Consider the following 18,235-nt stretch of genomic DNA (forward strand, 5'->3'; position numbering starts at 1 on the left):
CTGTGCATTGTTTGTTAACCCGACCCCTTCCCATCCCAGCAAAGAATATCGTTAGTGAGTGGGTACACAAACCCTATAAAGTCTCAATCTGACAGCCAATGCCATTGCTAGTGTGGGTTCCTAGTACCGCTATCCAGTGCCTGTCAAAGTAATGCAATGTTTCTTCCTCTAAGCTCCTTCTCAACTGCGACCTGTTAAGATGAGGAGGAGCCTGGGAGGCAGCCCGCAAGCTGAGGAGGAGCCAGAAGGCAGCCTGCATCTGAGGTCTGTGTGTTGAAGGGAGGAGAGGATTGTACTGGGGGGCCTTGGGGGTGGGGGGGTGGGGGGTGTGCAGAGTAGAAAACATTTGTGCAGGGGATGAGAGTGTGCTAGTAGGGGGAAGGAAAAGAGGATTAGTGCTAGGTGGGAAGTTTCATGCTGAAAGGGGGAGATTTGAGGGTGAGGGGTAAGACTTGTTCTATGTTCTAGGAGGAGAAATCTAGGGGGAGCGGGGGAAATTGGGGGGTGGTCAGAGAAGTAAGATTTGCTCTAGGAGGAGGGATTTTTGCTGGCAGAGAGAATTTGGAGGGTGACGGGAGAAAGGTTTCCTCTTAGAGAGGAAATTTGGAGGGGCTGTACTAGGAGTGATGATTTCAGGGGAATTTATGCTGGAAGAGAACAAGGAGGGATTTACACTGGGGGAATTGCAGGGAGGGGACTAGTTCTGGGGGGAGGAATTTGCCAGGTAACATGGGGAAGATTTGTTCTATGTTCTAGGAGGAGAAATATAGGTGGGGGCAGGGGAAATTGTGCAGGGAGGGGGAATTCGGGGTGATCAAAGAAGCAAGATTTGTTCTAGGTGGAGGGATTTTTGCTAGGAGGATATGTGCTAGGAGAGGTAAATGGGTGAAATTTGTGCTGAAAGAGGGGAAGAAGGGATTTGTGCTGGGGGAATTGCAGGGAGGGATTTGTTCTAAAAGGGGGGGATTGGGCGGTTGACGGGGTAAAATTTGTTCTAGAAGGGAAATTTGGTGGGGATTTGTATAGGAGGGGGAAACATTAGGGGGATTTGTGATAAGAAGGATAATTGGGGGCTGGGGGGAGTTAATTTGTGCTGGGAGGGCGAATTTGGGGGGCATCAGGGAGTAAGATTTGTTCTAGAATGGGAATATGAGGAGCATGTGCTAGGAGTGATTTGGGGGGATTTGTGCTGGGGGGTGAGGGAAAGAGGATTTGAGCTATGAGGAGGGATTTTAAGGGGTTTGTGCTAGAAGGGGTAAGTTGGGAAAGGGGAGAGGATTTGTGCTAGGATGGGAATTTTTTTTGGTGGAGAATTTGTGCTAAAATGGATGATCGGGGGGGGGGGGTGTATTTATGCTAGGAGGGAGGAATTGGGGAGAAAGGATTTAAGCTGGGAGGGGAAATTTGGGGGTGACAGGGGTAAGATTTGTTTTATGTTCTAGGAGGAGAAATCTAGGGGTGGGGCGGGGAAAATTTTGCTGGGAGGGGGAATTTGGGGGTGATCACGGAAATAAGTTTTGTTTAAGGAAGAGGGATTTTGGGGGTGACAGGAGTAAGGTTTCTTTTTGGAGGGGGGTGTGCTGGGAGGGGGGATTTGGGGAAAATTTGTGAAGGAAGAGGGAATGGGGGGGTTTGTGCTGGGGGAATTGCGGGGAGGGGCTTTGTTCTGAGAGTGGGGGATTTGGGGTTGGCGGGGCAAGAGTTGTTCTAGGAGGGAAATTTAGGGGGATTCGTTCTAGGAGGGGAAATATCGGTGGGGGGGGGGGGTTGTGCTAGGAAGGGTAACTGGGGGGACTTTGTTCTGGGAGGGAGGATGGGAGGAAATGATTTGTGCTAGGAGGGAGGATTGAGGGGGATTTGTGCTGGGGGGGATGGGAAGTGGGGGATTTGTGCTGGGGGGGTGGGAAGTAGGGGATTTGTGCTGGGGAATTTGGGGGGAATTTCACAGTGTAAGATTTGTTATAAAATGGGACATTTGGGGTCATAATGCGAGGAGGAGTGAATTAGGGTGGGGGGGGATTTGTACTAAGGGAAGGGGGAAGAGGATTTGAGCTAGGAGGAGGGATTTGGAGGGGTTGTGCTAGAAGGGATGATTTTGGAGAGGGGAAAGGATTTGTGCTAGGAGGGGAAATTTTTTGGGTGGGTAATTTGTGCTAATAGGGATGGGGGGGCATTTATGCTAGGAGAGAGGATTTGAAGAGAGAGGATTTGAACTGGGAGGTGAGATGGGGAGGCAAAGATTTGCGCTGGGAGTGGGGATTTCAACAGTGAGGATTTTTACTGGGGGAAGGGGTCAGTTTTTGTTTGGGAAAGTTTTGGCCTGCAAAGGGAATTTATGCTTAGGGGTAAGTGTACAGATTATGCTCATTTTTTTTTTTGGGGGGGGGGGCACAGGGTTTGCTGACATATAACGCTCATACATCTTTGGGGGGGGGGGGGCACAGTTTGACCCGGTGCTAGATGACCGTGTCACGGCACTGCTGCAGTGTTATATGTGCCTATAGAGATGATAATAACCTAGAATCACATCTGGGAAAGTATAGACTTTCCATGCAGCCTCTAAAGACTCTCCCCACTCAACCAATATTTGGGTAAGAATTTGTCATCTGGGATTTCCTTAGCCAGTAGCTTTCAGTGTCTGCTCATCCATAAACACTGAGTATTACAAATGTGTATTCATCTAAAGGGCCATACACACTATAAGATTTTCAGAAGACTTTTTCCTTCAGATTTACCTTTTCTATGTAGTGCAAGGGCCTGCCTGATTGCATACAAATTGAAAGTGTTTAGGTTTGACCTCATATTATATGGTTTTGGTAAATCTAAAGGAAAAAGTCTTCAGAAAATCTTATAGTGTGTATGGCCCATAAGGCTCAGAACCTGCAAGGGCAAAGTGTAACTGGGTGGAAGGCCAACTTCCTTAGTACATTGGTTTTCATGTTTTCACCATACACACACACAGAGACTATTTGCCACAGGGCTTCTACAATGCAGTTCTTCAAAAGTGCCAGTAGACCAGGCCATAAGTACCATTCTCAACACTCAATTTACCTCTATGTAGAGAACATAGAATGGACACCAGCTATTCAAGCCCTAGATGCACAACCAGACTCTGCAATGATGCAATGCACTGTTTCTACTTTCCATTCATACTCTTTATTAATCCCAGAACATTACAAACACAAAGAGTAGAGTTGGGTTCAGATTTGGTTTTAATAGCAGACAATCTTGTTTCCATAAGGAGGTATTTCCAACATAGTGGCTTATGGCAAAGTACAAGTAATTACAATGTTAAAGATATCTTCCAGATCTTCTGTTGTACAAGTGCTTACAGCAATTCAGCTGCTCACTTTGTTTTTTAAAACTTCTAAACTTCTATTCTGTCTGTTTCCAGATGAATATCCTGCCCCAAGGAACACAGTCCTTCCCAGCATAGGTACTCACAGAGCTTACAGTCTCAATCCCTCCTATACCTGCCATGTGTTCTGAAGCCTATCACTCTCCCATGATAGACTATACTCTGTTGGGGAACAACCATGCTTCCCAGAAGAGGCAACTATGTGTAGCTTTTTCTGTCCTCTGCTGTCTCCTCTGCCCATGCATGGCCCTCTTGTGATGCAACATGGGATATTTATATATCACGTCTGTCCAAAAATGGCCCCTTAAATACTGCGGTAATTTAGCGACTATAATAGGCACCAGTATCCCACAGATGGCGGAGCCCAGTACAGGGTACAAGCTTGTCCACTGCAGAGTTCCCATTGTATCCAGAGAACAGCAGGTGTCATGTGACCACTTTGTTACCCTGTATACTTAGTGAACACTGGGAAACCTTCACAGCAGGCATCACTCATCGGCCCACTGCATGGAGAGGAGTGGTGGCAAGAGGCCGGCACCTAACTCCCTCTCTGTAATACCCTGTTGCACATGCTCTGAAAGATATTACTTAAAACAAAACAAAAAAGAGAGAGCAGTCTGCTTACAGAACCTTCATGGACCAATAAAAGTCCTATAAGCAAGTTGGTCTCCCTTTTTGTGTTAATATTATATATATATATAAAGGGACTCTGGACCCACCTGGGTTTAAAAGTGACTAATAATAATATTTGATATGAAAGTTATTGGTTAGCAGCTGGGTGTGCTAACTGACCAGATTTACAGCAGACAAGAGGGTTGTTCCCTCACCAAACCCCTGAGCCTAACCTAACCGTTTAACTAAGCCCTATACTAATTGTCTCCTAATCTGCTGACCATTCAACTCATTTTCCACTGCAAACATGTAGGTTCTGCATCAAAAGCATGCAGCACCAGGATCCCAGCTCCAACATAATCTGATAGGACTTCCTAAATTATGAAAACTTGAGCAAATGGAGGAAAAAAGGTGTAATGACTTGAGAAACAATACACAAAAGTGACTATGAGAAAGCCTTAATTTTAGATATCTTGTGCAGTGTAATACCTGATTAAGAACTTAGTTAGTCTACCTTCTCTATTCCCTGCAGCTCATTTTCCTAATCTTGTTTTTCTGTGGAGGTAGAATGGAACACACACTGGCCAATGACAATCTCTCAGATAAACTAGATGCAGAAATTTGCAAACACACACACCGCCGGGATGATGCAAAAGTCCAGTCCACTGTACTTGGGTAGATCAGAGATCTTCACATTTCGTCAGTGTATTAGTCACTTCAGATTCGACATGTGATGGCAAGACCTAAAAAAAAACTAATTCAAAAAATGAAACAAACCATTTACAAATAATAACAGAGATTGTTAACTAGTTGCAAATTAGGATTAAAAAGAACTAAGAGTCCATTCACACTGCCGCGACTTGTGAGGCGACTTGTGTGCCCTCAAGTCGCCCCAAGTCGCTTGACATAACAAAAGCAATGTTAATCAATGAGTGCCGTCTTAATTGGCACTACTGAAGTCGGTCTGACTTCTGAAAAGGGTCCTGTACTACTTTGAGGCGACTTGTATCCGACTTGTCCCATAGACTTCAATGGGAGTCGCCTCTTTATCTTATTTGAAGTGACTTGTGATCTGACTCTCCATTAAAATGGTCCTGCCTCCAAAGACGCCCAAAAAATGCCCGATAAATGCCTGCAACAAAAACGCCCAGGTGGAGCGGAGCCATATGCCTGTGCAACTAAAAATGATAAGAAAAATGATCTTTTTTTTCTGGTTCTGGACATGCTACAGAGCTGAAACTTCACAGGTACACTTTTTAGACCCCCCAAACACTAAATCCAAAAAAAGTCATGCCTGCCTCCAAAAATGCCTGATAAATGCCTGCAACAAAAACGCCCAGGTGGAGAGGAGCAATATGCCTGTGCTACTAAAAATTCTAAGAAAAATTATCTTTTTTTCTGGTTCTGGACATGCTACAGAGCTGAAACTTCACAGGTACACTTTTTAGACCCCCAGACACTAAATAAAAAAAAAAGTCATGCCTGCCTCCAAATATGCCCGATAAATGCCTGCAACAAAAACGCCCAGGTGGAGAGGAGCCCTATGCCTGTGCTACTAAAAATTCTAAGAAAAATTATCTTTTTTTCTGGTTCTGGACATGCTACAGAGCTGAAACCTCACAGGTACACTTTTTAGACCCCCCAGACACTAAATCCAAAAAAAGTCATGCCTGCCTCCAAATATGCCCGATAAATGCCTGCAACAAAAACGCCCAGGTGGAGAGGAGCCCTATGCCTGTGCTACTAAAAATTCTAAGAAAAATTATCTTTTTTTCTGGTTCTGGACAAGCTACAGAGCTGAAACTTCACAGGTACACTTTTTAGACCCCCCAGACACTAATCCAAAGAAATCTAATTTTTTTTTCAATAATTTTTTCAATAATTGGCTCTCTATCAAAAACTACAATATTTAAGAACTTTTTTTGTGTGATTGAGCATGACCCAGAACCATCATATTCTGATTGGCCAAATACAAAGTCGTACAAAGTCGTCTATCATACAAGTCGCGCTGAATTTGCGCAAAGTTGCGCTGAAGTCGCGCTGAAGTCGCGCTGAAAGTCGCGCTAACAAGTCGCCCCTTATGAGGCGACTTAGAGGTCGCGGCAGTGTGAACCGGCTCTAAAGGAAACCCTTTTGTTTTTCATTTTGGACAGAGTAATGGATAGTTACAAGCCCTGTCAGTTCGAACAAACTGTTTTAGTAACAACCCAAAATGCTGCCTCAGTTATGGAGATTCACCCTCTGACAAACAGAGGGTGAATCTCCATAACTGAGGCAGCAATAATAAAAACCCTGGAAGGTGTTCTAATCCCTCTAATTCTACCCAAAATTTTGGTTATACTTTAGGAAAAATGTATCACATAACTTGTGTTGAGACACCTACTGTAAGAAGCAAGCAGTTGTCTACCAACCAACAGCCACTAGTTGGAAACTAGTCCAGGTCATAATGTTTTTTGACTGTATTTACTGTTTACAACCTGACAACATTTTTGTGTACATACAGTAGGTGTGTGCATATAAAATTATATATACAATTTTGAAATAAGATGATAGTCCTTTTAAAGAATATGTAAACCCAACATTTCATATTTCTGATATATGCTGGCTGATTTGGGTTATTTTCACCAAAGAAATATAGCATTATACATTTTGGCCTAAATTTAGGAGGAAAGAATATTTATTTACAAAATGTTATAACAGAAACTAAAAAAAAAAAAATGCATTTATTTTCAAAATTTTCTGTCTTTTTTAGTTTATTTAGTAAAAAATTCAAAACCCATCATTAAATAACACCAAAAGAAAGCTCTATTTGTGTAAAAAAAGAAAATAAAAAATTTCATATGGGTACAGTGTGAGATGACCGTGCAATTGTTATTCAAAATGTGACAGCGCTGAAAGTTGAAAAGGGGGTAAAATTCCCTGGTATTTAAGTGGGGAAAATGTATTTATAATGTTTTATAGCTATACACAAATGTTTTGCCTTTTTATTTATATTTTAACCACTTCCCGCAAACCGACGTACCAGTACATTGGCTTGCAGAAGTGGTTGTACTGGGATGATGCCTGCAGGCTTTAAGAAGATAACAGCCGATGAGGCATCAGCAGGCGCTCGGCCGTTATCCCAGCAAGAAGGAGGGGACATCCCCCCCCCTTCCTGCTGCCTTCCGTGGCTCTGTCTGGGTCTCCCGTCCCACTGGGAGATCCGAGCAACCAGCAAGCATGGCCTCTAGCTGGTTTGAGTCCTGAATTCAGCTTCGATCATGTCTCCGATCATGTAACCCTGAAGCGACGTCACAACGTCACTTTCGGTTTACTCGGCTGCTAATGGCGCCGATTTAAAAGAAATGTCAGTATTCAAAAATGCCAATTTTAGCATTTTTAATACTTTGAAGTGGACTGGAGGGATCTGGGGTCTAGCCGATGCGGCTCAGCAGCCGCTCGGCCGTTATCCCAGCAAGCAGGAGGGGACGTCTCCCCCCCTCCTGCTGCCTTCCCTGGCTCTGTCTGTGTCTCCCATCCCACTGGGAGCTCCAAGCAACCAGGAAGCATGTCCGCCGGCTGGTTTGAGTCCTGAAGGAAGCCAAATTCAGCTTCGATCATGTCTCCGATCATGTAACCCTGAGGCGACGTCACAACGTCACTTCCGGTTTACTCGGGCTGCTAATGGCGCCGATTTAAAAAAAATGTCAGTATTCAAAAATGCCAATTTTAGCATTTTGAATACTTTGAAGTGGACTGGAGGGGTCTGGGGTCTTTTAGACCCCCAATCCCTCCATAAAGAGTACCTGTCACTGCCTATTACTGTCACAAGGGATGTTTTAATTGCTTGTGACAGCAATAATAGTGATCACATTTTAAATTTTTTTTAAAAACAGTGTTAAAAACAAAAAATTGAATAAAATAAATAGGAAAAAAAAGTTTAAAGCACTCCGTCTCCATGAGCTTGGCACGTAAAGAAATGCATACGTAAGTTGTGCCCACATATGAAAACGGTGTTAAAATCACGTGAATTATCGCCAGGATTGCCAGAGCAATAATTCTAGAAAAAGCCCCCCTCTGTAACTCTAAAGTCTAAACTGATAACCATTAAAAAATTTAAAGCGTCGCCTATGGAGATTTTTAAGTACCGTAGTTTGTCGCCATTCCACGAGTGTGCGAAATTTTAAACCGTAACATGTTAGATCTCTATTTACTCAGCGTGACATCATCTTGAACAATATCCCAAAAAATTGGGCTAACTTTACTGTTTAGTTTTTTTAAATAGAGTGAAATGTATTTTTTTTTCCAAACAACGACTGCCATTTTATTCTCCAGAGTCTTTGCTAAAAGAATATATATATAATGTTTGGGGGTTCTAAGTAATTTTCTAGCAAAAAATACTGATTTTAACTTGTAAACAACATGTGTCAGAAATAGGCTTGGTCCTTAGGTGGTTAAACTGAACTGGTTGTTTTACAAGGTGATCGTTCACAATCACTTTAATCTTAAAGGGATCTGAACACAGTCCATCCTCTGCAAATACTGTAAAACATTTCTCTATAGACACATAGCTATGTGATGATAACTTGTGATCCTGGCTACACCCATACAGTGTTCCGCAACACTGATCTCCAGTCTTTTGGCTGTAGACCAGAGATTACTTCACGTAATCCAAATCGCAGATATGTGTGTGAGAGAGGATGGGAGTGCTCCACTCCTCCACTCTGGTCTCATGTTGCTGCTTTTGTATTTTTTGTAAAATATCCTTTTTTAGATGCATCAGCTGAGTATTTTTATTTTGGCAGGAGGGATGTCTCATGTATTTTACAAGGATCCCTAGGAAACTGTACAGACTTTTAAAGTTCAAGGCTTGGTTAATCCAGAACTAACATTTTAGTTTTGGCAGATGACAGGAGCTGGTAGGGTAGTTATATCCACTGGAGTTTCTGGTCATATATATATATATATATATATATATATATATATATATATATATATATACATATTTATATATATATATATATATATATATATATACAGGGCCGCTGTTAGAAATCACAGGGCCCCGTACAGCCTATTAGATCGGGCACCCCCTCCCTCCAGGGGCCGCCACCCCTACCACCATCCCTCCCCCATGCGAAAATGTCAAATCAATAGTTTCACAAAAAATACATGAAAATCATTATTGGTAGACACAAACATTCCATAATACTTAAAAAAACATGAATTCCATCTCCCAGCCAAAATTCTCCCTAAACAATAATGCACATATTCCACCAACTCCGAGTTCCAATCTCCCCTCCCAGCACAAATCTTTGCCCCCACCCCCAATCCCATCCCCAGCTCAAATCCAACATTAATTTCCCCTCCTAGCACACATCCCCTTTCGTCTCAAACTTTCTATCCTTGCACAAATCTTCTCCCTCAAATTCCCTCACCCCTCCTTGCACAGAATCCCCCCCTCCCAGCACAAATCTTCTTTCTTCAATCCCCCTCCTAGGACAAATTCCCAAAAATCCCTCCTCCATCCCCTCTAAACTACCATTCCCTGCACAAATTCTTTCCCCTACCCAAATCCCCCCCCCCCACCACTAATCCCCTGCCCCCTCCTAGCTCAAACATCCCATCTCCTGGTTCAAACCTCCACCCCAACCATACTCCTAACATATATTACCTCCCCCCATTCTTCCTTCTACCACATAACCTCTCCCCCCCCCAATCAGTCTTTATAGCACATATCCCCCCCCCACAAATTCCCATTACGTTTCCGAACACAGATAGCCCCCCCCCATCCCCCTCACCAAACTTACAGGGGAAGCCACTAAAAGCCAGGAGAACTGGTGCCCCCTCCCCCCCTATCAGCGGCCCTGTATATATATATATATATATATATATACAGTATCTCACAAAAGTGAGTACACCCCTCACATTTTTGTAATTATTTTATTATACCTTTTCATGTGACAACACTGAAGAAATGACACTTTGCTACAATGTAAAGTAGTGAGTGTACAGCTTGTATAACAGTGTAAATTTGCTGTCCCCTAAAAATAACTTAACACACAGCCATTAATGTCTAATGTCTAAACTGCTGGAAACAAAAGTGAGTACACCCCTAGATGACAATGTCCAAATTGGGCCCAAAGTGTCAAAATTTTGTGTGGCCACCATTATTTTCCACCACTGCCCTAACCCTCTTTGGCATGGAGTTTACCAGAGCTTCACAGGTTACCACTGGAGTCCTCTTCCACTCCTCCATGAGGACATCATGGAGCTGGTGGATGTTAGAGACCTTGCGCTCCTCCACCTTCTGTTTGAGGATGCCCCACAGATGCTTAATAGGGTTTTAGTCTAGAGACATGCTTGGCCAGTCCATCACCTTTACCCTCAGCTTTTTTAGCAAGGCAGTGGTCGTCTTGTAGGTGTGTTTGGGGTCTTTATCATGTTGAAATACTGCTCTTCAGCCCTGCAGCCCAGTCTCCAAAGGGAGGGGGTCATGCTCTGCTTCACTATGTCACAGTACATGTTGGAATTCATGGTTCCCTCAAGGAACTGTAGCTCCCCAGTGGTGACAGTACTCATGCAGCCGCAGACCATGACACTCCCACCACCATGCTTGACTGTAGGCAAGACACACTTGTCTTTGTACTCCTCACCTGGTTGCCGCAACACACTCTTGACACCATCTAAACCAAATAAGTTTATCTTGGTCTCATCAGACCACAGGACATGGGTCCAGTGCTCCATGTCCTTAGTATGCTTGTCTTCAGCAAACTGTTTGCAGGTTTTCTTGTGCATCATCTTTAGAAGTGGCTTCCTTCTGGGACGACAGCCTTGCAGACCAATTTGATGCAGTGTGCGGCGTATGGTCTGAGCACTGACAGGTTGACCCTGCAGCTCAGTTTCAGGGTCTTGGCAATCTTCTTATAGCCTAGGCCATCTTTATGTACAGGCAAAAAATTTGGGGGAGCATACCCATGTATTTCCAAAGCTGCTGCAGCTATGAACCAAAAGACATGTATATTAAAAAAGAATAGCGCGCAAATGCAAAAGAAATTACTACCAAATCTGAAGAGAGTCCATAAATAAAAATGGGGGTTTGGTCCCACCATATGGCCATATCGTGCTCAAGCCCACTACTGCGTCAAAGTACCCCATTATCAGTGGGTCCTACACTATCCATGAAAAAGAGATGAATCCAGCCCTTCTAACCCTTGGAGACAACACTCCTTGCTGGGAAAAATGTGCAAATGCACTACAGGGGACTCCTCCTATATCCATTTGATGGTGGACACTGATTGAGTACAGGTGTATGTGGGGGGTGGGGAGGGCTGCTCAACCTCGATAGTCTGGTCAGACCGAATACATAATAAACAGGCAAAAAATTTTTTTGGGGTATGCTCCCCCAAATTTTTTGCCTGTTTATTATGTATTCGGTCTGACCAGACTATCGAGGTTGAGCAGCCCTCCCCACCCCCCACATACACCTGTACTCAATCAGTGTCCACCATCAAATGGATATAGGAGGAGTCCCCTGTAGTGCATTTGCACATTTTTCCCAGCAAGGAGTGTTGTCTCCAAGGGTTAGAAGGGCTGGATTCATCTCTTTTTCATGGATAGTGTAGGACCCACTGATAATGGGGTACTTTGACGCAGTAGTGGGCTTGAGCACGATATGGCCATATGGTGGGACCAAACCCCCATTTTTATTTATGGACTCTCTTCAGATTTGGTAGTAATTTCTTTTGCATTTGCGCGCTATTCTTTTTTAATATACATCTTTATGTACAGCAACAATTCTTTTTTTAGATCCTCAGAGTTTTTTGCCATGAGGTGCCATGTTGAACTTCCAGTGACCAGTATGAGAGAGTGAGAGCGATAACACCAAATGTAACACACCTGCTCCCCATTCACACCTGAGACCTTGTAACACTAATGAGTCACATGACACCGGGGAGGGAAATGGCTAATTGGGCCCAATTTGGACATTTTCACTTGAGGGTGTACTCACTTTTGTTGCCAGCGGTTTAGACATTAATGGCTGTGTGTTGAGTTACTTTGAGGGGACAGCAAATTTACACTGTTATACAAGCTGTACACTCACTACTTTACATTGTAGCAAAGTGTCATTTCTTCAGTGTTATCACATGAGAAGGTATACAGTAAAAAAATATTTACAAAAATGAGAGGGGTGTACTCACTTTTGTGAGATACTATATATATATATATATATATATATAGCGCAGTGCTGAAGTAACATTTAAAGGCCACGTCACCCCCTGCAATGTCAGGGCTGTACTTACCACAAGGCATTTGTGGGATACGACATTGATCAGCAAGGGGACAGCACCAAGCTGTAACATTTACAGACTGTGGTAACTTTTTCCTTATTTTGTTTCCTTTTTCTGTCCACCTCAGGACACCTCCTGTGGCCACATTCAGAGAACTATGAGGAGCGTAGGCATGTTGAGAGTAGTCAAAAAAGCTAATAATAGTTCAGGACCATGAAACCATCTTTAGTTTCATTTGGTTTCTGGTGTGTAACGTTACATATGAAACCTGCATACGTAAAAAGCAGAAGCACATTGCCTCTATTACTGGCAGTAGGTTTTACTGAAATAATTCCAACACTAAGGGAACTGGTTTATCAAAGGGTGTCTTTATTCAGGTATTACTAAGGAAGCATAATAAGCACAGCCCTGCCACCGTTCACATCCAGATTCTGTGATGTTTCCACAATATAAACTGTATACCACACTTGTCCCATTGGGCTTCTAGAGAGCACCACCAAAGAAACTATTTTCACTCAGCACTGACTCTGCCATGAGAAAAGTATGGTGGATGTCAATTCTGACCTCTCCAATGGCCTGGTCATACATGGTTCATTTTCTTTTTCATTCAGCCAAAAGGCTGTATGCCAGCACCCAGGGCACCTCTGTTTTGTGGATTTAACAGAGCCCACCTCAAATACCTAATGATTAGCTGTATCCCTGTCCCTAACTGCTTCATGCCATCCCGGGACTCACATGTCTTGTTTTCATTATGACAGAGGTGCCCTTGAGGCATACATACAAGCATTTCCTGGAAGTTGGACTTTACTTCACAGTAAGGGCCATGTCATACTAGTGATCCTGTTGCTGATGGCGAGCAAATCAACAGTAACACAAATGCTGAAGAGACTATGTACTTCTTGCATAGATTAACCATGGTGTGCTCCGTCTTCCAAATGTGCGTATGCTTTGTTGCCCTGTCACACAGGCTTCCAATCACAACTACAAGTGGCTCTTTCAACACATACGGTCACATTTTGTCATCATCCTGAGAAATGCTATGCTACCGCTGAGGTGCATATGTGTAGACAAGAAGTATCTCCAAAAGACTGCAGAAGATCAAGAGCAATAAGCAGAAACTAAGGATGAACAATAGGCGAAATTCACCTAATGAAGTTCATACAATTGTGCATTGCTTCCAAAATCACAGGAACAAATCTTCTCTAGCATATCAGAGGAGGCTCTAGGCTTTGTGAGGCCTAAGGCAAAACTTGGACAAGAGGCCCCACTCACGCCCATAATGGGAAAAATAATTAAAGCGATAAAAATGAACTGTATAAATTGCATATATTAAAAGCCTTAACCTTTGTACTATGAAGTCAGTTTCTAGAATTTTCTCTAACCAATTCTTCTTTAATCAAAGATCATTAAACATCGGGTATGTATGTATGTATGTATGTGTGTGTGTGTGTGTGTGTATGTATATATATATATATATATATATATATATATATATATATATATATATATGTCTGCTCTTACATCACAGTCCCCAGCATTTCCCTATAGGTCATGATTCCCTGAGTCCCTCCTTACATCAGAGTTCAGTGTCCCCCCTTACATAAGAGTTCTCCTTTAAATCAGATTCCCCCCAGCATCTCCTCCTTACATCAGAGTCCACAGAATTCCTCTTAACATTAGAATCCCCCCTCTCAAATCAAATTTCACAGAGCCCCCTTTACATTAGAGTCTCCAGAGTTTCCCCCTTACACTGTAAGAGGGAACTCTGAAGACTCTGATGTAAGAGGAGTTCTGGGAACTCTGATTTAGGGGGAATGTTGGGGACTCTGAAGTAAGGGGAGTTCTGGGAACCCTGATTTGAGGGGGAAAGCTGGGGACTCTGGTATAAAAGGGAACTCTGTGGTTACCAAAGCTCCCCCTTGCATCATAGTTTCCAGAGACCCCCCTTACACTTCCCTTCCTCAGTCCGCCACAGTCTAGGGCACGACAAGTCCCACTGCAGAAGGCTGCTATACCTGAGTCCCCACAGAGGGCACTGTAAATTCCAGTATAGTGCACTGCCATTCCTCCCTGAGGAATGGAGGCCTGCTATGCTTGGACTTGTACTGCTCCCTGTAGGGGATTGAAGAACTACTGCCTGCTATGCTAAGACTTGTAGTGCCCTCTGTGGGGACTAAGGCATGGCAGCTTGCTATTCTGGAACTTGTAGTGCCCTCTGTGAGGGACTGAGGATTCCTCAGTCCTCCACATTCTAGGGCACTATAAGTCCCAACATAGTGGGCTGTCATTCCTCAGTCCCTCACAGCTGGGGGGGAAAAACAACAGTTAAACATCTAAAGGACAATTTCAACCAAAACTACCAATAATGTACAGAGTCCTTATGCTATATAATGTCACAGCCCCACTACCTCTCACCTTCCACCTCGGGTGCTGTGATTGTGTAGGGCAAAGGGCTCCAGCTCCACCATGTTTGGCTTTGATGTCAAATATGCAGGACTGGCTCAGCTCCACTCTCTTCCCTGGCAACTGACTCTGGCATCATGGGAGGCCTCCCCTCCTCCCCCAGCCACCCAGAGGCCCTCTCCTTCTCCCCCAGCCACCCAGGGGCCCTCTCCTTCTTCCACAGCCTGCCAGGGGCCCCTCTCCTTTTCCTCCAGCCACTCAGGGCTCCTCTCCTTCTCCTCCAGCCACCCAGGGGCCCTCTCTTTCTCCTCCAGCCACCCAGGGCCCCTCTCTTTCTCCTCAAGCCACCCAGGGCCCCTCTCCTTCTCCCCCAGCCACCCAGGGCCCCTTTCCTTCTCCCCCAGCAACCCAAGAGCCATCTCCTTCTCCCCCAGCCACCCAGGGGCCCTCTCCTTCTCCCCCAGCCACCCAGGGGCCATCTCCTTCTCCCCCAGCCACCCAGGGGCCATCTCCTTCTCCCCCAGCCACCCAGGGCCCTCTCCTTCTTCTCCTCCAGCCACCCAGGGGCCCTCTCCTACTTCAGCCACCAAGGGGCCCTCTCCTTCTCCTCCTCCAACCACCCAGGGCCCTCTCTTTCTCCTCCAGCCTCCCAGGGGCCCTCTATTTCTCATCCAGCCACCCAGGGGCCCTCTCTTTCTCCTCCAGCCACCCAGGGGCCCTCTCCTTCTCCCCCAGCCACCCAGGGGCCCTCTCCTTCTCCCCCAGCCACCCAGGGCCCCTTTCCTTCTCCCCCAGCAACCCAAGAGCCATCTCCTTCTCCCCCAGCCACCCAGGGGCCCTCTCCTTCTCCCCCAGCCACCCAGGGGCCATCTCCTTCTCCCCCAGCCACCCAGAGGCCATCTCCTTCTCCCCCAGCCACCCAGGGGCCATCTCCTTCTCCCCCAGCCACCCAGGGGCCATCTCCTTCTCCCCCAGCCACCCAGGGTCCATCTCCTTCTCCCCCAGCCACCCAGAGGCCATCTCCTTCTCCCCCAGCCACCCAGGGGCAATCTCCTTCTCCCCCAGCCACCCAGGGACCATCTCCTTCTCCCCCAGCCACCCAGGGGCCATCTCCTTCCCCCCCCCCCAGCCACCCAGGGGTCATCTTCTCCTCCCTCAGCCACCCAGGGGCCCTATCCTTCAGCCACCCAGGGGCCCTTTCCTCTTCCCCCTAGCCACCCAGGGGCCCTCTCATTTCCCCTAGCCACCCAGGGGCCCTCTCCTTTTCCCCTAGCCACCCAGGGGCCCTCTCCTTTTCCCCTAGCCACCCAGGGGCCCTCTCCTTTTCCCCTAGCCACCCAGGGGCCCCCTCCTTTTCCCCTAGCCACCCAGGGGCCCTCTCCTTCTCCTCCTCCTCCACTAACCATTCTAAGACTCTTCCAACTTCCTTGGGGCTACTCACCCCCTTTGCGTAGTAGACACCACAAATCTATGACCAGCCTGCAAAGTGACAAGTCGAGGTCTGGTTACCTGTATGTTACTGGGCCAGGGCAGAGCTCTCCTCCCAGAGCAACAACCCATGATAGCAGAGTTAGCTGACCAGGCAGTCACTTCCTACTGATGCAGGTACACGCCCACCGATTCCTCCACATTTTAGGATTACATGATCAGACGGCCAATCCCCAGGCAGAGAAGGCGGGGTAAGTGTCAGCGGACAACAGACACCTGGCAGCCACAGTGAAGGGACTGCAGCACACTGCTGCAACTTTTATATCCAAGGATTTAAAACAATCTTTTACTTGGGAGATTTCCCTGACTGCGCCCTTCTAAATGTTGTCACTCCGCCACTGGCCGCGAGGCCCCTGTAGGTGCGAGGCCTTAGGCACCCTCCTAATTTGCCTAATTAGAGAGCCGTCTATGAGCATATGGGATCTTGGTAATCTGTCTGGGGATCCCGAAGTTGTGTAGGTAAACAGGTAAAAGGTCAGACTACCCACAACTGATACTTCAATTTTTGGTAGATGTTGGAGGTTTAACCCACCCTAGAGTTTCTTGTATCCTTACAGGATGCTGTTGGTGGGATCCCTGCATTCCTGGGTCTGCACACCTGCTGTGGCCATTATTGGGGCGTCCATTCTCCATGTTTGATTCTTCAAATTATTAAGCATGCAGGATGTGTTAGAACACAGTAAGAAAAGGCTGGTGATAACATTAAAACTTTGTAGTGGATGGACGGGAACTAGGGAGGGGGGATATCACCGTCTGTCGGAGTATCCAAGACATGTAACAAGCCAGGGGTTGGCTGAATGCATACTTTTTTAGGTTAAGGAGCAATCCTCCCAGAAATTAGCCAAGGAAAATGCATGCTGGTCATATGTACCCCACAGGTTTCAGCTACAGATTTTTACCATTAACCTTTGCTATATAGAAATTTTGAAGAGGCTTTTCCTTCTGTCTCAAACCTGGCTTTAGGGCAAACACACTGAAAACTCTCAGTACAAAAGAAATACAAGACAACTATTATATTAGTATTAACAAGCAAGCGTTTGTGCACAGTAATAAATGTAATACACTCCTAGATGTAGTTTTAATGCAACAATGATGATCACTCTCATCTTCTAAGAAAACAGGGAGGGAGTGCACTCTCCCGTCTTATAAACATCCTACCTGTTCTCCACCCTACCTGCTGAGTGCTCAGTCACCCCTGCTTTCCCAGGCAGAAAGTAAAGTCAATAGTAATTCCCCTAAGGGCCGTAAGGAAAATAAGAACACATTTAGTTACACTGGAAGCCTGATGTCATTTGTGGGCTTCATCACATTCACAACTTTGTTTTTCATGTAGTTAAGCAAATTGCTTAGGGTTTATTAGCATGGGTGAATGACGTGCTGTCAGAAAGATCCTGTGTTAAAGTTGCTGTATGCCTGTAACATACAAGTGTACAGCATACACCTATGAATGGACCCTATTGGCTTTTGCCATTACACCAACATGTCAATTTCAACATTGTAAACATTTAGAATGAATAAATAACACTTTTATGTACTCTTATATCACCTTTGGTTAAAACATGTAAATTAAATGAAAACCACAATCTCACAAACATTTTAAATAAATGGATGCTGCAATCTCCAAAAAAAAGTCCAAATCATATATTTATTCCATAAATCAAACCAACTGTGTCCCCACGCCGCATATATCTTAATCTTGCTTGTGCTCCTCCTCACTACCATGCAAGACACTGCAGGACAAATTATGAATTCACCACAAGGTATTGATGCCTTTAAACAAGAAGGTGCTTTGGATTACTGTTTAGTCCAGGCCAGTGGCGGCCCATCCATTGAGGGCGCAGGGGCGCGCCCCCCCCATCCTTGCGTCCGGCCCCCTAATCTACATGCAGGGCGCCGGACACATGGATTCCAATAGGGGATTTTTTTTTTTTTTTTTTAAGCACGTGATTAGAGCCAGACGCTCTAATATGCTTCAAAAAAGGGTGGGCTCTGTATCCACTGGACCTCCTGGCTCAGCACCACACTTCTGATCCACAAGGCCTCCCACTCATGACCACCTTCCCCAGCAGCAGGAGGAGAGACAGCCGTCACCCTCCTCCTAGGA

This window comes from Pelophylax lessonae (genome assembly GCF_965119305.1).
Source record: "Pelophylax lessonae genome assembly, chromosome: 2".
Lineage (NCBI taxonomy): Eukaryota > Metazoa > Chordata > Amphibia > Anura > Ranidae > Pelophylax > Pelophylax lessonae.